Raw genomic sequence first — 16,620 nt, forward strand, 5'->3', positions numbered from 1 at the left:
TCTGTGCAGGGAAAATACTGACTGCTTTATTTTTACACTGTAATATAGATCTCACTTTGAAGTAAAATCCCACCCAAATCTAATTCTCTCTGCACAAGTAACATCTGCCCCACGGTTTTGTCCATCTAAGAAGGATTTTGTCAGAAAGAGTGAACTAGAATAAGGCCCAAACTTAGGGGGTGATTCCTAAATGTTGTGCCTAGGAGTGGCCTGACACTTAAATCCAGCACTGGTGCACAGTTGTCTGAGTACGGCACTGGGTGTCATCAGGGCAAGTGACGGCCCGGCCTCCCAAGTTACATCTATTATCACCTAATCAGAGGCAGCAAATTAACAGATGAATAGTTTGTAAGCTCACACAAGTATGCCAATGCAACCGTGACACGTGCTTTCTAGATGTGGGTGCATTGCACATATTCACATCACTGTTTCCTATTATAACAGTTTCCTTCTGCCCACACAATATTCCTATAAGACAACTGTAGATACTATTTATTAAGGGGCAAAAAGCCCTACCTCCTGTGAAGACGAATGACTTGTGTGTGACATTATGATGTCATATCATGAATATTTTGGTAATGTCTTCTACTAAATCTCTACAATAAGTGTAGACAATGCCAAATAATGTGTTTGTATATCTTACACAAAAAAAATTGTACAAAATAATAATGTATCCTATAATACCCCTTTCACACCGCACTTGTTAAACGGTATATTGCCGTTTTTTTTTTCACATTTCAAAATGTTTAGGGCTGCACTGGGAAAGCGCCAGAGTTGATTTACCGGTTAAAGATAACCAGTATTTCAAAACGTTTAAAACCTACACGTTTCAGAGCCGTTTTTTATGCAGTGTGAATGGCTCTGAAACGGTATTTAGTAAAAACAACAGACTACAGTCCTGTGATAGGCTGTCCCCTGCATTCTGCCTTGAAACTTGTTCAAGGGATTAAATGGGTTGACTGGTTAAACGGTATTTAAAATTGTAATCTACTGCAATGTGAAGGCTCAGGCCGGTTTTAAATACCGTTTAAAAATACCGGTTTTTGAAACGTTTTGGCAGTGTGAAAGCGATATAATAGTACTATTAGTTTAAAGTGATTACCGTTTCATTACATGCTTTACCATGATTGCCTGCCTGCCAAGAATTTGTTGTTATTTACAAATATTTACTGAAGTATTGCAGCGACCAATCCCAGTGTCGTTAAGTAAATCCTTGTCGCTGCTAACGGTGGTAGTTGTCCTTTTGTGGGTCTTCCCTGGGGTGTGTCATTCCCTGCCGCAGGTTCTCCAGAAGTATTCCGAAGCTGCCGAAGCAGTCACATCCACAACCAGGTACGACATTGCACTACACCGTCACAGGGGTGCTGCTACACATCATTGGGTTCCTCCCCTTACACGAGATATGATTCCTCCATGAGCAATATCATTAACGATATCGCTCAAACGATCCTGCACAAACACACTGAATGACATCATAAACTATATTGTTAAGTGAGGTCACCCGGCTCCCACTCAGAGCATTCAGTCTTTTATGATATAGTAAAAAATGTAATCAAGGGAGTCGTTAGCAACCCACGGGATTGCCCATCGGTAACAATATAGTGCGTGGACACTAGACCATATTCAAGAAAATATCGTTAACAATATTATCATGCATATCGTTAAGACATAAATTAAGTTTTGAGGAGCAATAGGTTCATGTACAAGATGTAAAACCTGACAGTCACGGTTTACCAAGCAGATGTGAGGAGGAGAGAGCCACATAGCCATATTTCAGTATAACTTTTCCTCTCATTGTCTGCAAGATTAAAAAGAACCCTCAAACCTTTGTTATTTTGCTTCAGTAACAACATATCTTGCTATATATATATATATATATATATATATTTCTGTCTTTTGGCTGTTTTCATCAGCCTGTTTCCTCTCCCTCGCTGCTTCCTCTCATCTGTCGAGCTCCCTTTCTGTCAGTGTGGAGGCGGTGATGCTATAGGCTGACATATGGTCCTGTTCTGCTTCCACTGGGTTTCCCTCTGGTGCATCATTAGCATGCTCTACTAGGCAGGTCTGCATCACTGGAAAACAGGAGATCCTAATTCAGCACACAACATTGCATGAAATGAGCACACTACAACTGTACGCAACTTCAGGTCACAGGTAAGACCTCTTTATTTTCTGCCTCATCACTGTAACCTGCCAGGCCGTTCTTGCTGGCGTTGGATGGGAGCTGTTTGATGACTCACTCATCATGTTAATATGTGCAGAATTTAGTGCCTCCTCATTATCCATGTCTATTCCTGTGCAATGCGAGACACATTAGGTATTGTATAATAGAACTGGAGGTGGTGTCAGAAGGTTTCCATCTCTTGTGTGAGAGAAAAGCAATATTTAGCTTGTGTGTAGAGAAATGTGTAAAGGTGACCTTGTTATTAAAACGTAGGTTTTGTGTATATACTGATCAATCCGGAACAAATCACTGTCATATCATCATTTATCCAGCATCAATGTAATAAGAAACAGAAATATCATTTGATATGTAATGTAATATTACATATATGCTCAGCTGTGGCTGTGGTGTTGCTTGAATGCATAGAACTTTTGTCATTCTTATCGAGCAAGTTTTGTGTATGTACTGAAGGAGCACCATATACTTGTATTTATATTTCTGGAGATGACATATGTCAGTGTCGTCTGTGCATTTAAACAAAAAGAATTTTCTATCAACAGTATATAGGGCGAGATGTACTAAGCCTTGAAAAGTGCTAAAATGGATAGTGATTAACCACCAACCAATCAGCACCTACATGTCATTTTTTAAACACGGGGGGGGTATTTAATTCCCGACGGCAGCATTGAAGAGGCAGATCGACATAATCGGCCCGACTTTGAAAGTTTTGTCGTTTACGGCCGTGAACTGTCACGATCACTGCCGAATCCCCACAATCCACAGCCGTTTCAGCGGACACGCCCCCTTTTAGCAGATCGCCAAGAGGGACATTGAATCTCGCCTTCAGATATGCGATATGCTGTCAGCAAAATGAAAACGGTCCAGGGTCACGGCTGTCAGATAGGAGCTGATTGGCTGGTGGTTTATCACTCTCCTTTTTATTACTTTCGAGCTTAGTACATGTGGCGCCCTATCTTCAACCACTATATGAATAATAATAATATGCAGTCTAAAAATACTGGCAGGGAAGGGGGTCCCCAAACAGCTTTCAAAATTATACATTGCGAAAGAATACATTTTTGGGGAATTTACGTTTTAGAACCTAGGAGTAAATATAAGATGGGGGTTGTATTAGAAATGGAATGATGCCCATAGCAACCAATCAAATTCTAGCTATTATCTTCTAGCGGTGCTAAATAAATAAGACGTAGACTCCGATTGGTTGATATGGGCAACTTCCCCTCTTCAATAGAACCATCAAAATTTAGCCCCAGATCCTTGGAGAGGGCAATACATTTTAAATATAAATAAAACAATATATCACAAGCTACTTGCAAGGAAATTATATGCAAAACTATTTTATAAAAATGAATTTAATATTAATATATAATTTAGTAATTGTGTTTGTTTTAAGAAAATAAACCCATCTAACCACTTAGCACCACAATTCTCCTACTTGCACAGAGCTGAATGTTAGACAGAACCTTACATATGGCAACTGTCTAGAAATCAGCTTTCGAAGAAAATTATTTTTAAATTGAACCTACAGTACAAAAGCTAATCTTGTGGGGCATTACACAGGTCTGTACAGAGAAGATATTGTAATGTGGCTTGTGTTCAAATCACCACAGGACTCTGCAGAAGCATGTCTTTACTCATGCTGCAATCATGCTGAAAAAATAGTAATGGCCATTGGTGGGATTCAAATAAATTAACAACAGCTTCTATGTCCTAATGACCATTTTTGGTATACCAAAAGATATACAGTGGGAGCCACTGCCATCTAACTCTATAATAGGATTAAGTGAGTAATTGGATTACTCTGCTAATCCCCTACTCTATTGTTCTATGTATTGTATTGCAGCTGAGAACAATAGGATAGCCATGGTGAGACACGGTGAGCCATGGCCTAAGGAAGGTAGATGAGATGGGCTCCTACTGTACAGATAGGTAGGTTAATAATTCATGCATTAAATACTCGTAAAGAACAATAAAAGAGGTCTGTTACACAAAACGAGATTATGGTACATATTCTTATTCCACATGCCGTATTGCCCGTTACACAGTATACCACATGCTGTAATGCCTGTTACACAGTACTCCACAAGCTGTAATGCCTATACATATTACAGATGGAGATGCCCTCAGCCTTGGTGAACGCTCTGCAGATCCCCGTAGCTGGCGAGTGCTGACGGCAATGTGCAGGCCGGCAGACGGGGACACGTAAGCGTCCCACTCACCTGCGCGTTCCCCTCAGTAAGGTGGCGGGGAGCGGGTACAGAAGGCTTCCCTGCCCATCTCCGCATCAGGGAGATGGGCAGGGAGTGGGGTCAGAGCAGGCAGTAAGCTGGGAGATAAGCAGAGGACTACAGGGCTTCTCTGGAAAATGGGATGTGCGAGCTCCATTCTGTCGGACTCCGGCGGCTGGATAGAGAATGGCAAATTGCCAGGAGCCGCTCTAATGAGTGGCTCCATATGTATGTCACGCACCGTAATGCTAATGCCCATTACACATAAATCCACATGCCATAATGCCAGTTACACATAAGGCCACACACCGTTATGCCTATTACACATTGTGCTACACACCATGATGCCTGTTACACATTATACCACACATCATGATGGCCATTACATATTTGACACATAAATGCCACTTACCTACATGCTTATTGCTAGGGTGGTTTTTGCCTGATGCCAGCGCTTCATGCTGGATGCCAAGTGGGCTTCATGTTGGTTCCCAAGGGGGAATACATGCTGGTTGCCAAGGGAGAGTGAATTACTCGTTGCCAAGGGGGAGTACATTTCTCGTTACTAAGGGGGAGTGAGATGTTGTCACTCCTTGTAATTTAGACAGCCGCCAGCAGCACACAAGGTAAAGGCATGACAGCCGTGTGGAGACCTGTACGCTGCCCAGCTGTATACAAAAAGCAGGTCTGTGACTATTTTGAACTCTCCTGCTGGACCGTAAGCAGATAGGAGCTCACAGTCTGGCAGGTAATCAGGAGCCACCACTGCCGCTCCTGATTGGCTAGCAGACCGAGAGCTCCCATTAGCTTGTGGTCCAGCAGGAGCCTTCAAAATAGTCGCAGACCTGCTTTGTGTATACAGCCAAGTGTGCTGTATAATTTATGGGGTGCTGCTAAGTCTGCTGTATCAATCCAGGGGTGCTGCCATTTTTTTATTAAAATAATAACTCTTTTAGTGACAGGAGTGTCACTATGTGTGCCGTATAATTCCATGTGTGCTGTGTCAGTCCATGGGTTCCGCCATCTGTGCCGTATAATACCATGTGTGCTGTATCAGGTCAGGGGTGCCACCATCTGTGCTGTATAATTCCTGGGGTAAGCCAAGTATGCCGTATAATTCATGGGGTGCTGCCAAGTGTGCTGTATTAGTCCAGGGGTGATGCTAAGTGTGCCGTATCAGTCCAGGGGTGATGCTAAGTGCGCCATATCAGTCCAGGGGTGATTCTAAGTGTGCCATATCAGTCCAGGGGTGAGCCAAGTCTGCCAAATAATTCCTGGGGTGAGCCAAGTCTGCCGTATAATTCATGGGGTGCTGCCAAGTGTGCTGTATTAGTCCAGGGGTGATGCTAAGTGTGCCGTATTAGTCCAGGGGTGCTATTAACTGTGCTGTATCAGTCTAGTGCAGTGGTTCCCAACCCTGGTCCTCAAGTACCCCCAACAGTGCACATTTTCCAGGTCACCTGGCAGGTGCACTCATTATTCAGGCACATTTGAAAACATCCACAGGTGGAGCTAATTATAGCACCTGTGATTCTGTATGGAGACCTGGAAAACATGCACTGTTGGGGGTACTTGAGGACCACGGTTGGGAACCACTGGTCTAGTGTTTGTGCCGCCCACTTGTGTCGCTTATCATAGTTATCTAACTACTACTGTGAAACCTTTTGGCCTAAAAACAATATTGTGAGGTGTTCAGAATATACTGGAAATGAGTGGAGATCAATGCTCTGTGATTTTAGTGTTTTTTATGCTTTTTTTTTTTTTTTAAATCAGAACCCAAAACTTTGAGGGGGTGTTTTGGCAAAAACCAGTAGAACCTAAAAACTGAAGGTAATCAGAACCCAAAACGCGAAAAGTGGCCGGTGCACATCCCTAGAATTAAGCCAGTCAGAAATGAACACAGCATGTTTGTTGTTGCATATGTTGCCAGTAACATACATAAGAATGTATTCTAAACTACATTGTTCTTATATTGGACTGCTCTTGCAGCATGGATATGTGTGTAGCAGTGTCCATGCTTTCTGACGTAGTAAATGTGTAGCAGTAACATCATTATGAATACTATACACAATCCTGTCCCCATAGCTCGCAACTTTTGTCATTATGAAAAGAGGATGGTGCTAACAGGAGGGTAGGCGTGGCCTCAGGTAGATGGGGCGTGGCTTAGTGCCTCAACCCCTGTTTCTGTAATTTTCAGAGCAGTGCCCAGCGCTCCCTTAGCAGCTGGGCAGCCCCCGGCTCCCTCACTGCACTCTTTCTCTTCCTCCCTGCTCTTCAGCTATCACCGGTTGCTCTGCAGAGAGAAGCGGTGTACTCCTGTTCCCTCACCTGCCCCCTCCAAATAGCAGGACAGTGGAACCCCACGAGGGAGAATAGCCTTTGTAGGTTGAGATCCTGACTACCGGGCATTTAACAGTAGGGATTCCAATGTTGGTATACTGACCGTCAGAATCATGACTGTCGGGATGTCACCCGACATCCATGCAGAGAACATCTAATAGCATATTTAACAAGGTCTTGGTAATGTCAGAGGGTATTTGTAGTTTTCAATCACAACCTCATTGCCATAGCACCTTGATATTCCATGCAAACAGCATTCATGTTCTATTTCTGGTTTAAATGTTTTATTGTTACAATATAAGATAAAAATAAACATCATAGTAAATGATAATCAGGTGCCCATACACGGTACAATTGCAGGGTGCGATGAGATGCGCACTCCCATCACACATCTCATCGCGCAGCTCAAAACATGTGCTGCACATACTTTTTGTACTAGATCTCATCTCATTGCATTGCATATCCTATGCAATGCGAAGCGATCTAGTCCAAATTGTATACAATAATTGTACTGTGTATGGGCACCTTAAAGCTGAGGTGTACTTTAAATAAATAAATACATAATAAATGATCAGCCATACCATATCTAGTAGTGAATAAATTCTCATTATACAGTGTACAGAGCTACAATAGTATACTGTAGTAATAATACTGTGGCATAGCAGGTCTATACACAATGCATTGTTATATTGGAATCGGTACATCTGTCAGAATGAACTTAGGTCTACAGTCATTAGGTCGACCCCACTAGGTCGACTGGCAGGAAGGTCGACCTGACTTAAGGTCGACATGGGCCAAGGTCGACATGACTTAAGGTCGAATTTGCATAAAGGTCAACATGAGGAAGGTCGACTGGTCATAAGGTCGACATGGGTTTTTCACTGTTTTTTTATCCGAATGTCGACACAGTCGACATGGACACAGTTGGCAATGAGAATCGGACCCTCGCATCGCTCGCTTCGCTCGCAATGCTTCGGGCCCGGTGCCTCGCTGCGCTCGGCACACTATTTTATTCTCCCACCACACCCTAGTGGATGGTAGGGCATGAAATACCGCCTGTCGGCACATGTCGGCTCAAAAAACAGTGAAAAACCCATGTCGACCTTATGACCAGTTGACCTTCCTCATGTCGACCTTTATGCAAATTCGACCTTAAGTCATGTCGACCTTGGCCCATGTCGACCTTAAGTCAGGTCGACCTTCCAGCCAGTCGACCTAGTGGGGTCGACCTAATGACTGTAGACCTAAGTTCATTCTAATAGATGACCGCTTCCCGTTATATTTTGATGATAAATATCACTGTGAGCAATGTTGAGAGCTAAATATGTACCCAAGCACTTTCTACATGTACAATATTGCATGGAACAAGTGATCACACTGTAAAACTATAGTGTTATATTCAGGCATATTAATAGAGAAAATATTCTTGGGGCTAAATGTAATGGCCTCCGAGTTGCCGGAGGTTTTGGATTTTTGTGCAAGTCTGTCCATTTTTTTTAAAGCAGCAATCATTTACCAGGCAAATCCAATCTGCTATTGCCTTGTAAATGATTGCTGCTCTAAAAAAACCAGGCATACTCGCACACAATCCTAAACCTCCGGCAACTCGGAAACTATTACACTTAGCCCTACATATCTCGCTTGCATAAAATGTACTCAATCAAAACCAATTATCCCGAAAGTACATATATATTATAATTTTGCATAACTCGAATATTGTAACAAAGTAAGGAGTTGGAGTGTATGCAAATGTGCTTGATTCTAGAGCCTCTAAATGGCAACATTAGCCAATACTATGGTGGCTAGTTATGTAATATGTATGACAAAACATAGTGAAGGCAACTGCTGGGTAACTAAATAAATACATTTATTTAAAATTAGCTATTAATCAGTTGTGTATTTATAGTGGGAGCAATGTGTGCAGTGCACACAGGCCCCTGAGCCGCAAAGGGGCCCGGCACCCACTGCACCCATTATTTAATACTTACCCCTCTGGAGTCCCGGCTCTGACTGAATAAGCCCCCAAAATTTAATTTTTTCAGAGGTCTGCACATGTGCAGTAGAGTTTGAGTCCTCTAGCGCTCAGAAGCTACTGTGCTGCATGGTGGGCGCTGTGGCTGGGAGAGATGAGGGGGCCTGAACGGAGGAGGCTGTACACAGGCCTACATATCTCTTAAAACACTCCTGCTATTAATGCATAGATACTTGAACATGGAAGGGGAGGGGGTGGTTCACCCCCAAAGAAATATCTGAGAGGTGCCAACAGGGCCGTTTCTACAGGCGGACAAGCCGTGCAGCAGCCCGGGGCGCCGCACGGCTTGTCCACCCCTTTTAAACAGCCGGGGCGCCCGGCCGGCAGCTGAGCTCACCCCAATGCCGCCCGCCGCCGCCTCCGAATTCCTCCCCCTCTCCCTGTCCGCAACTCCGCGCCGAACAGAGCACAGGCACAGCCAGCGTGAGTGATTTCCGAGGGGAGGGGAGCGCATCGCGCGATGCTCTCCTTCCCCTCACTCACTGTGTCATTAGGCTGTCAGCCAATCATAGGAGCTCGCGGGCTGGCAGCCAATCAGGAGCCAGCCCGCGAGATATGAATGGCTGACGGCTCAGGGACACAGTGAAAGCAGCAGCACCAGCGGGGGACTGGAGGGGGAGACCCAGAGAGACAGTAAGTTGTGCTGCTGGCACTTTGGGGGCATGTGTGGCACTGTGGGGGAATATATGTGTCACTGTGGGGGCATATGTGTGGCACTGGGGACACATCTGTGGCACAATGGGAATATTTGGCACTGTGGGGGCATATATATGTGGCACTGTGGGGGCATATGTGTGGCACTGTGGGGGCATATGTGTGGCACTGGGGACACATCTGTGGCACTATGGGCATATTTGGCACTGTGGGGGCATATATATGTGGCACTGTATGAGCATATGTGTGGCACTGTGGGGGCACATCTGGCACTGTGGGGGCATATATATGTGGCACTGTATGGGCATATGTGTGTCACTGTGGGGGCATATGTGTGGCATTGGGGACATATCTGTGGCACTAGGGGCATATTTGGCACTGGGGGCATATATATGTGGCACTGTGGGGGGCGTATCTGGCACTGTATGGGCATATGTGTGGCACTGTGGGGGCATATATGCCACTGTGGGGGCATATTAGTAAACGGCATGAGTTGTGCGGCAGCGGCGTGTGGGGCATAATGTGTAATAGGCATTACGGTGTGGGGAGTATTGTGTAATTGCCATCACAGTGTGGGGTGTAACGGGCATCATAATGTGTAATTGTCATCACGGTGTGCGACATAATGTGTAATTGTCATCACGGTGTGCGACATAATGTGTAATTGTCATCACGGTGTGCGACATAATGTGTAATTGTCATCATGGTGTGTGCGGCGTAATGTGTAATTGTCATCACAGTGTGCGGCGTAATGTGTAATTGTCATCACAGTGTGCGGCGTAATGTGTAATTGTCATCACAGTGTGCGGCGTAATGTGTAATTGTCATCACAGTGTGCGGCGTAATGTGTAATTGTCATCACAGTGTGCAGCGTAATGTGTAATTGTCATCACGGTGTGCGGCGTAATGTGTAATTGTCATCACGGTGTGCGGCGTAATGTGTAATTGTCATCACGGTGTGCGGCGTAATGTGTAATTGTCATCACGGTGTGCGGCGTAATGTGTAATTGTCATCACAGTGTGCGGCGTAATGTGTAATTGTCATCACGGTGTGCGGCGTAATGTGTAATTGTCATCACGGTGTGCGGCGTAATGTGTAATTGTCATCACGGTGTGCGGCGTAATGTGTAATTGTCATCACGGTGTGCGGCGTAATGTGTAATTGTCATCACGGTGTGCGGCGTAATGTGTAATTGTCATCACGGTGTGCGGCGTCATGTGTAATTGTCATCACGGTGTGCGGCGTAATGTGTAATTGTCATCACGGTGTGCGGCGTCATGTGTAATTGTCATCACGGTGTGCGGCGTCATGTGTAATTGGAATCACGGATAAATAGTGTATAATGATTCAAGTAGCCTGTCATTGTTTGGCCTTGATCTGTGAGGCGTACTAGGTCACTGTGTGGGCCTTTATATTTTTGTCACTGTGTGGCCTTCACACAGTGACATCACAGTACAATGACAATTCCTGCGGTAACCAATATCTGGACCTGCAGGTTGCAAAGGTGAGATGTAAGGTAATTGTTTTCCTGCTAGACCACGCCCTTATATTAAGCCACACCCCCTTTTAAAAATAAATCACGCCCCCTATTTCGGCGCGCAATTTCTTCTATGACGTGTTCACTATTTTTTTGGGGGGGGGGGGGGGGGGGGGGGGGGGGGTGGCGCATTTCCATTCCTTTGCCCTGGGAGCTAAATTGTCTAGAAACGGCCCTGGGTGCCAATGTCCTTTTTTGTGTCCATAGAACTCACGCATGTACATGTGGTAAGAAATATAGTTTGTAAGCTCCACTGGGGCAGGGACTAATGTGAAAGCTGTGCAGTAGGCAGAAGGCAGAATTCGCAATGAGCCCTGTGAACTTGCAAGCTGAAGCTGGTGTTATTATTACATGGTTCACTATGGTTTTATTTTTTTATTTTTCTGTTTTTCTGCCCAGATCTCATTTCCCCTAAAACAGCTCCAAAAGGCAGTTGTGAATCGTTTGAAAATGGATTTACAATTAATTATATCTTGTCCCCTCAACCAAAAAAGGTTGTGGTGCCTCTGGTTATCAAATGGAAAACTTGGTAATGGAAACACAAGAATCCTAGTAAGAGCTCCTTTTAGAGTGATAAGCTCAGGGCTATACAGTATTTCGGGTGGAACACTGAGGTCTTGTAAAAAGGGAATTAATTGGGAATGGCTTTCAGGAACCACCGAAAGATTTTTTGGGGGGATAGTAATGTGCTGCGTGTAAGTAGAATAGTGCAGCATGCACTGGTGTAGTAGCATAATACACTTTTGCTGCTGCCACCTGCAGTGCAGCTATTCCCAGTATTTCTCTGCTAAGTGGAGGGACGGGCATTTTGAGGTATCTGGAGGTTCAGGCAGGGCCGGTGCAAGGGTGTTGGGCGCCCTCCTGCAAACTATAAATTTGCGCCCTCCCATACCTTATAATAGACAGTGCATGGTTGAGGCTCGCACGATAAAATAAAGGGGTAATGTTCACATATGGAGTGTTTTTACAAATTACGGCACACAGTAGGATAATCTTATTCAATTTACACTGCATGTAGTGTCACAGATTCACATCACACCACACACTAGTTTCCCTTACAACACAGTAGTGCCCCTAATATATATAATGCCAACAGTAATAGTGCCTTTTACATATAATGCCCACAGTAATGCTACTTATACATAATGCCGCTTACACATAATGACCAGAGTAGTGTAGGTTACACATAGAGGGTTATTCTGGTTCACTCGCATAGGCAAATTCACTGTCTAATGGACAAAACCATGTGCATTGCAGGTGGGGCAGATGTAACAAGTGCAGAGAGAGTTAGATTTGGGTGTTATATTGTTTCTGTGCAGGGTAAATGCTGGCTGCTTTATTTTTACACTGCAATATAGATATCAGTTTGTCCATATTTGCCTTTGCGAGTGAACCAGAAAAACTCCCATAATGTCCACAGAAGCGCCCCCTTACACAATGCGTAGTTGCGCTGTCACAATGCCCAAAGTAGTGACATACACATAATGCACAAAGTAGTGACACTTACACATAATGTCCATAGTGCCTCATGCACATAATGCCCAGAGTAGCGCACTTGTATAATGTACAGAGTAGTGCCCATATACATAATGCCCAGAGTAGAGATTACACATAATGCCCAGATTAGTGCCCATACACATAACACCCCTGTGTCATGCTCCAATTCAGTTTGTGCTGCACCGACCAAGCAGTGAAGGGAGGGATCGCTAGGCACATACCTGTATATACATACATGTAATTATGTATGTAATGTATGTGCTGGATCGATACCCCAGCGATCGCCAGCAATGAGTAGTCTGGGGGGTGGGCTTAACAGTGCATAGATGTTTATGGTGATTCCCAGCTGCAGCGCCCGATGCTCTCAGCGCTGGCGATCCCTGGGGGATCGACCCAGCACATATATTACATACATCATGATACAGTAACATGTATGTATGTATATATGTACCTAGCTATCTCCCCCTCCACTGTTACTGAATTGTAGTGACCTAGAGTTTCTTGCTTGAAAGACAATCTGAAAAGGTACAGTAATATCTGTATCAGCTTCATAAAATGACAACAGCATTGTGTATAGGTACCTAGCAATTTCCCCCTCCCTTTTTGTTGGGATACATTTTGTTTATTTTTGAGTACCATACCCATTGCTGCCTCTGCTGCTCTCACTTCTCCACACATGTACTCCATACTTGCCTACTTTTGAAAACTAGTTTCAGGGAGATTTTGAATGCTCGAAAAATGCGTTGTGCCGCTGAGAGGGTGTGTCATGCTCCGCCCAGCATGTCTAACTTCACTTGTGGGTGTACCTATCGCCACTAAGGGGTGTGTCCTGCAGTGGCAGAAGAAAACTGTGGAACACTCTGGGCCTGGGTCAGATATGGGTGTTGCTGACTGTAGCACTGCACTAAACATTTGAAAGAAAACTTTTCTGCCTATATGTGTGTGTGTGTGTGTGATGGAGAGGGAGCCAGGGAGAGAGTGTGAGAGGGAGGGATAGAGTGTGAGACAGAGGGAGAGAGTGGATGTGAGGGAGAGAATGAGTGTGAGAGGGAGGGAGAAAGTATTGAGAGAGGGAGTGTGAGAGGATGTGCGAGATTAGGAGAGAGCGTGTGTCTCACATACACTCCCTCACTGTGTGTGTGAGAAAGAGTGTGGGTGTAAGATAGAGGGAGAGAGTGTGAGAGGGATAGAGGAGAATCTGAGAACGAGTGTGTCGGTGTGAAAGAGAGGGAAACAGTGGGTGTGAGATAGAGGGAGGAGAGTGTGAGAGGGTTAGAGGAGAGTGTGTGTGAGAGTGTGAGATAGAGGGAGAGTGTGAGAGGGATAGAGGAGAGTGTGTGAGAGAGAGTGTGGGTGTGAGATAGAGGGAGAGTGTGAGAGGGTTAGAGGAGAGTGTGTGTGAGTGTAAGATAGAGGGAGAGTGTGAGGCGGATAGCGGAGAATCTGAGAGAGAAAGAGGGAGGAACCTAGACAGCTGCTGTATGCAGTAAGATGGCTGCTCACCTTGGAGGGACCAGTCTCACCCTGCACACACCAATAACCATTGAGGATCCAGGAGACCTGTGCTGCACCAATTTGAATTCTTCAGCTGATTTTCTTACACCTAAATAAAATTAGAAAGGTGGAACAGTTGGCAGAGCTGGCTTGAGGAGGGGAGCTCATGGGCACGGAATCCCCACTCTGAGAGACCCCCACCTGTTGCTGCAGTTTGAGGAACTGCTACAGGCACAGTGCCAGAATAAGGGTACGGCTTCCAGGCACGGCCTCCACTACTCCTAACTCTGCAGTGCCCGGCCTCTTTCTATCCGGCCAGGGCAGTGGGGACTCTGGAACATCCAGATGACCTATATTTGCAATGGCAGTGGGTTAATCCAGTAGAATTATGTGGCTTTCTGGGCAAGAGAAAACTCTGCATTGGCCTGGGAGTCTCTCCACAGGTTGCAAGAGGATCCCTCCCCCCATACTACAGCAAGTACACACTGCCATTACATAACACACATCCCCCCATATTACACCCCGTATACACACCACTATGATACATTACATACATCCACCCCCATATTACATTCAATACTCACATTATTATATTACATTATACAAATCCCCGCAGCTAGTTGAGTACACGCATCAATGAATTACATTACACACAGAGCCCCCCACACACATTATATACAGACCCAAGCATACACATCACTGTATTACATTACAGAGCCCCCCTCCCCCACACACATTATATACAGCCCCCAGCACACACATCAGAGTCCCCCTCCCCCCCCACACACATTATATACAGCCCCCAGCACACACATCACTGTATTACATTACAGAGCCCCCCTCCCCCACACACATTATATACAGCCCCCAGCACACACATAAGAGTCCCCCCCTCCTCCACACACATTATATACAGCCCCCAGCACACACATCAGAGTCCCCCCCTCCCCCACACACATTATATACAGCCCCAGCACACAGATCACTGTATTACATTACAGAGCCCCCTCCCCCACACACATTATATACAGCCCCCAGCACACACATAAGAGTCCCCCCCTCCTCCACACACATTATATACAGCCCCCAGCACACACATCAGAGTCCCCCCTTCCCCCACACACATTATATACAGCCCCAGCACACAGATCACTGTATTACATTACAGAGCCATACACACATAATATACAGCCCCAGCACACACACCACTGTATTACACCCAGTCACACAAATTATATACAGCCCCTGACTCCCCCAGGATACACAGCACTCACCGCAGGAAGAAGAGCTGCAAAGCTGTAGCTGGCCTCACGGAGCTCAGTCAGTGGTGGGCGGGGCTAGCTTCCAGGAAGTAGCAGAGTCCTGACCCCTGGCCAGGCTGACAGCTCTCTGCTCTCCCGATGTACAGCCACAGTGATGTACTCACAGTGGCACAGCATCACCAGTCCTGCCTGCACACTGTTTCAAATTCGGCGCGGGGGCTCCTCAGTCAGGCTGCTTCTGTCAGGCACGCACACAGCACAGTGCAGCCTGCAGAGCGCCGAGCCTAGGACACAGAGGGGGAACACTCTGATGATGTCGGCGCTCCCCCTCTGTGTTCTAGGCTCGGCGCTCTGCAGGCTGCAATGTGTAGCGTGCGTGCCTGACTGAGGAGCTGCAGTGCTGAGTTGGAAATAGTGTGCAGACAGGAGGGTGACGACATGGCCGTTGTGGAGGAGTGAGAGCAGCGGTGCACGGAGCCAGGTGCCCCCTACAGCTGCGACAGTGACACTTGAGTCGGCAGCAGCAGCGTCAGTGGAAGGTGGAGGGGGGAGCGCCTCTCGGGGCCGGCGCCTACCTGCTTTGCAGGAGGTGCTGAGCGGGTAGCGCCGGCCCTGGGTTCAGGGTCCGAACAACTGTCATTCTTCCAGGGTGGGCACTCCAACCAGTCTGACCTCAGTTTGTCTTCGGAGACCAGGAGATGAGGAGAGGGAGATCCTGGCTGGTTGTTTATTTAGGTTTTACAAGAAGAGCTTTAAAGAACTTGGAGATATTAAAAAGTAGCCAGTAGCAATTATTACTCTGGGACTGAATTTATGAGGCAGCCTAAAATAGCTTTCTGTACAAAGGTCGCGCCATCATAATAACTCAGGTAAAGCTTTCAATATTGATCTGACCCACTCATTTGGTGCCTCTCAGCCAGGCATATATGCACTAGATTTAGCATGGATCTGACTTTTCTTATACATTTTTAGGCCCATATTCAGATCTGATCGCAGTACAAACTTGTTCTCAAAATGGGCAAAATCATGTGCACTGCAGGGGGGCAGATGTAACATGTATAGAGAGAGTTAGATTTGTGTGAGTTATTTTGTTTCTGTGCAGGGTAAATACTGGCTGCATTATTTTTACACATAACTACAGCCTTCGCTTTTCCATACCCCCACTTCAAAATTTCCACTTCGACCACTGGTTTCAGTGCTATACCTTCTCAAATCAGTCAACCTCTCTCCTGTGCTAATCCCAACCTTACCTAACATCTGTAATCTATCTCTCTTTCTCTCTCTACTGTCATGTCTCCATTTCAATTCAAGTATGCAATTATTTTTATTCTGAATAAAAAAAAAACTCTTTCACATTATACTCTTTGAAGCTAATGAGTGTCAACTGTTC

General features: G+C 45.5%; 1 protein-coding gene across 3 annotated transcripts in view; it reads left to right on the forward strand.

Annotated features, from left to right (window-relative positions):
- The first annotated feature begins 1,969 nt into the window (after nucleotides 1-1,969).
- SV2B (synaptic vesicle glycoprotein 2B) overlaps nucleotides 1,970-16,620 on the forward strand; it is a 124,107-nt gene continuing 109,456 nt past the window's right edge. For 2 of the 3 annotated variants that reach the window (XM_083184229.1, XM_083184230.1), the window contains exon 1: nucleotides 1,971-2,154. The gene's annotated coding sequence lies outside the window, so the exon portion shown is untranslated. Of the gene's footprint in view, nucleotides 2,155-16,620 lie in introns of all 3 variants that reach the window. The other variant, XM_083184231.1, reaches the window with a different exon arrangement.

Source organism: Crinia signifera, chromosome 4 (genome assembly GCF_055691185.1).
Source record: "Crinia signifera chromosome 4, ASM5569118v1, whole genome shotgun sequence".
NCBI lineage: Eukaryota > Metazoa > Chordata > Amphibia > Anura > Myobatrachidae > Crinia > Crinia signifera.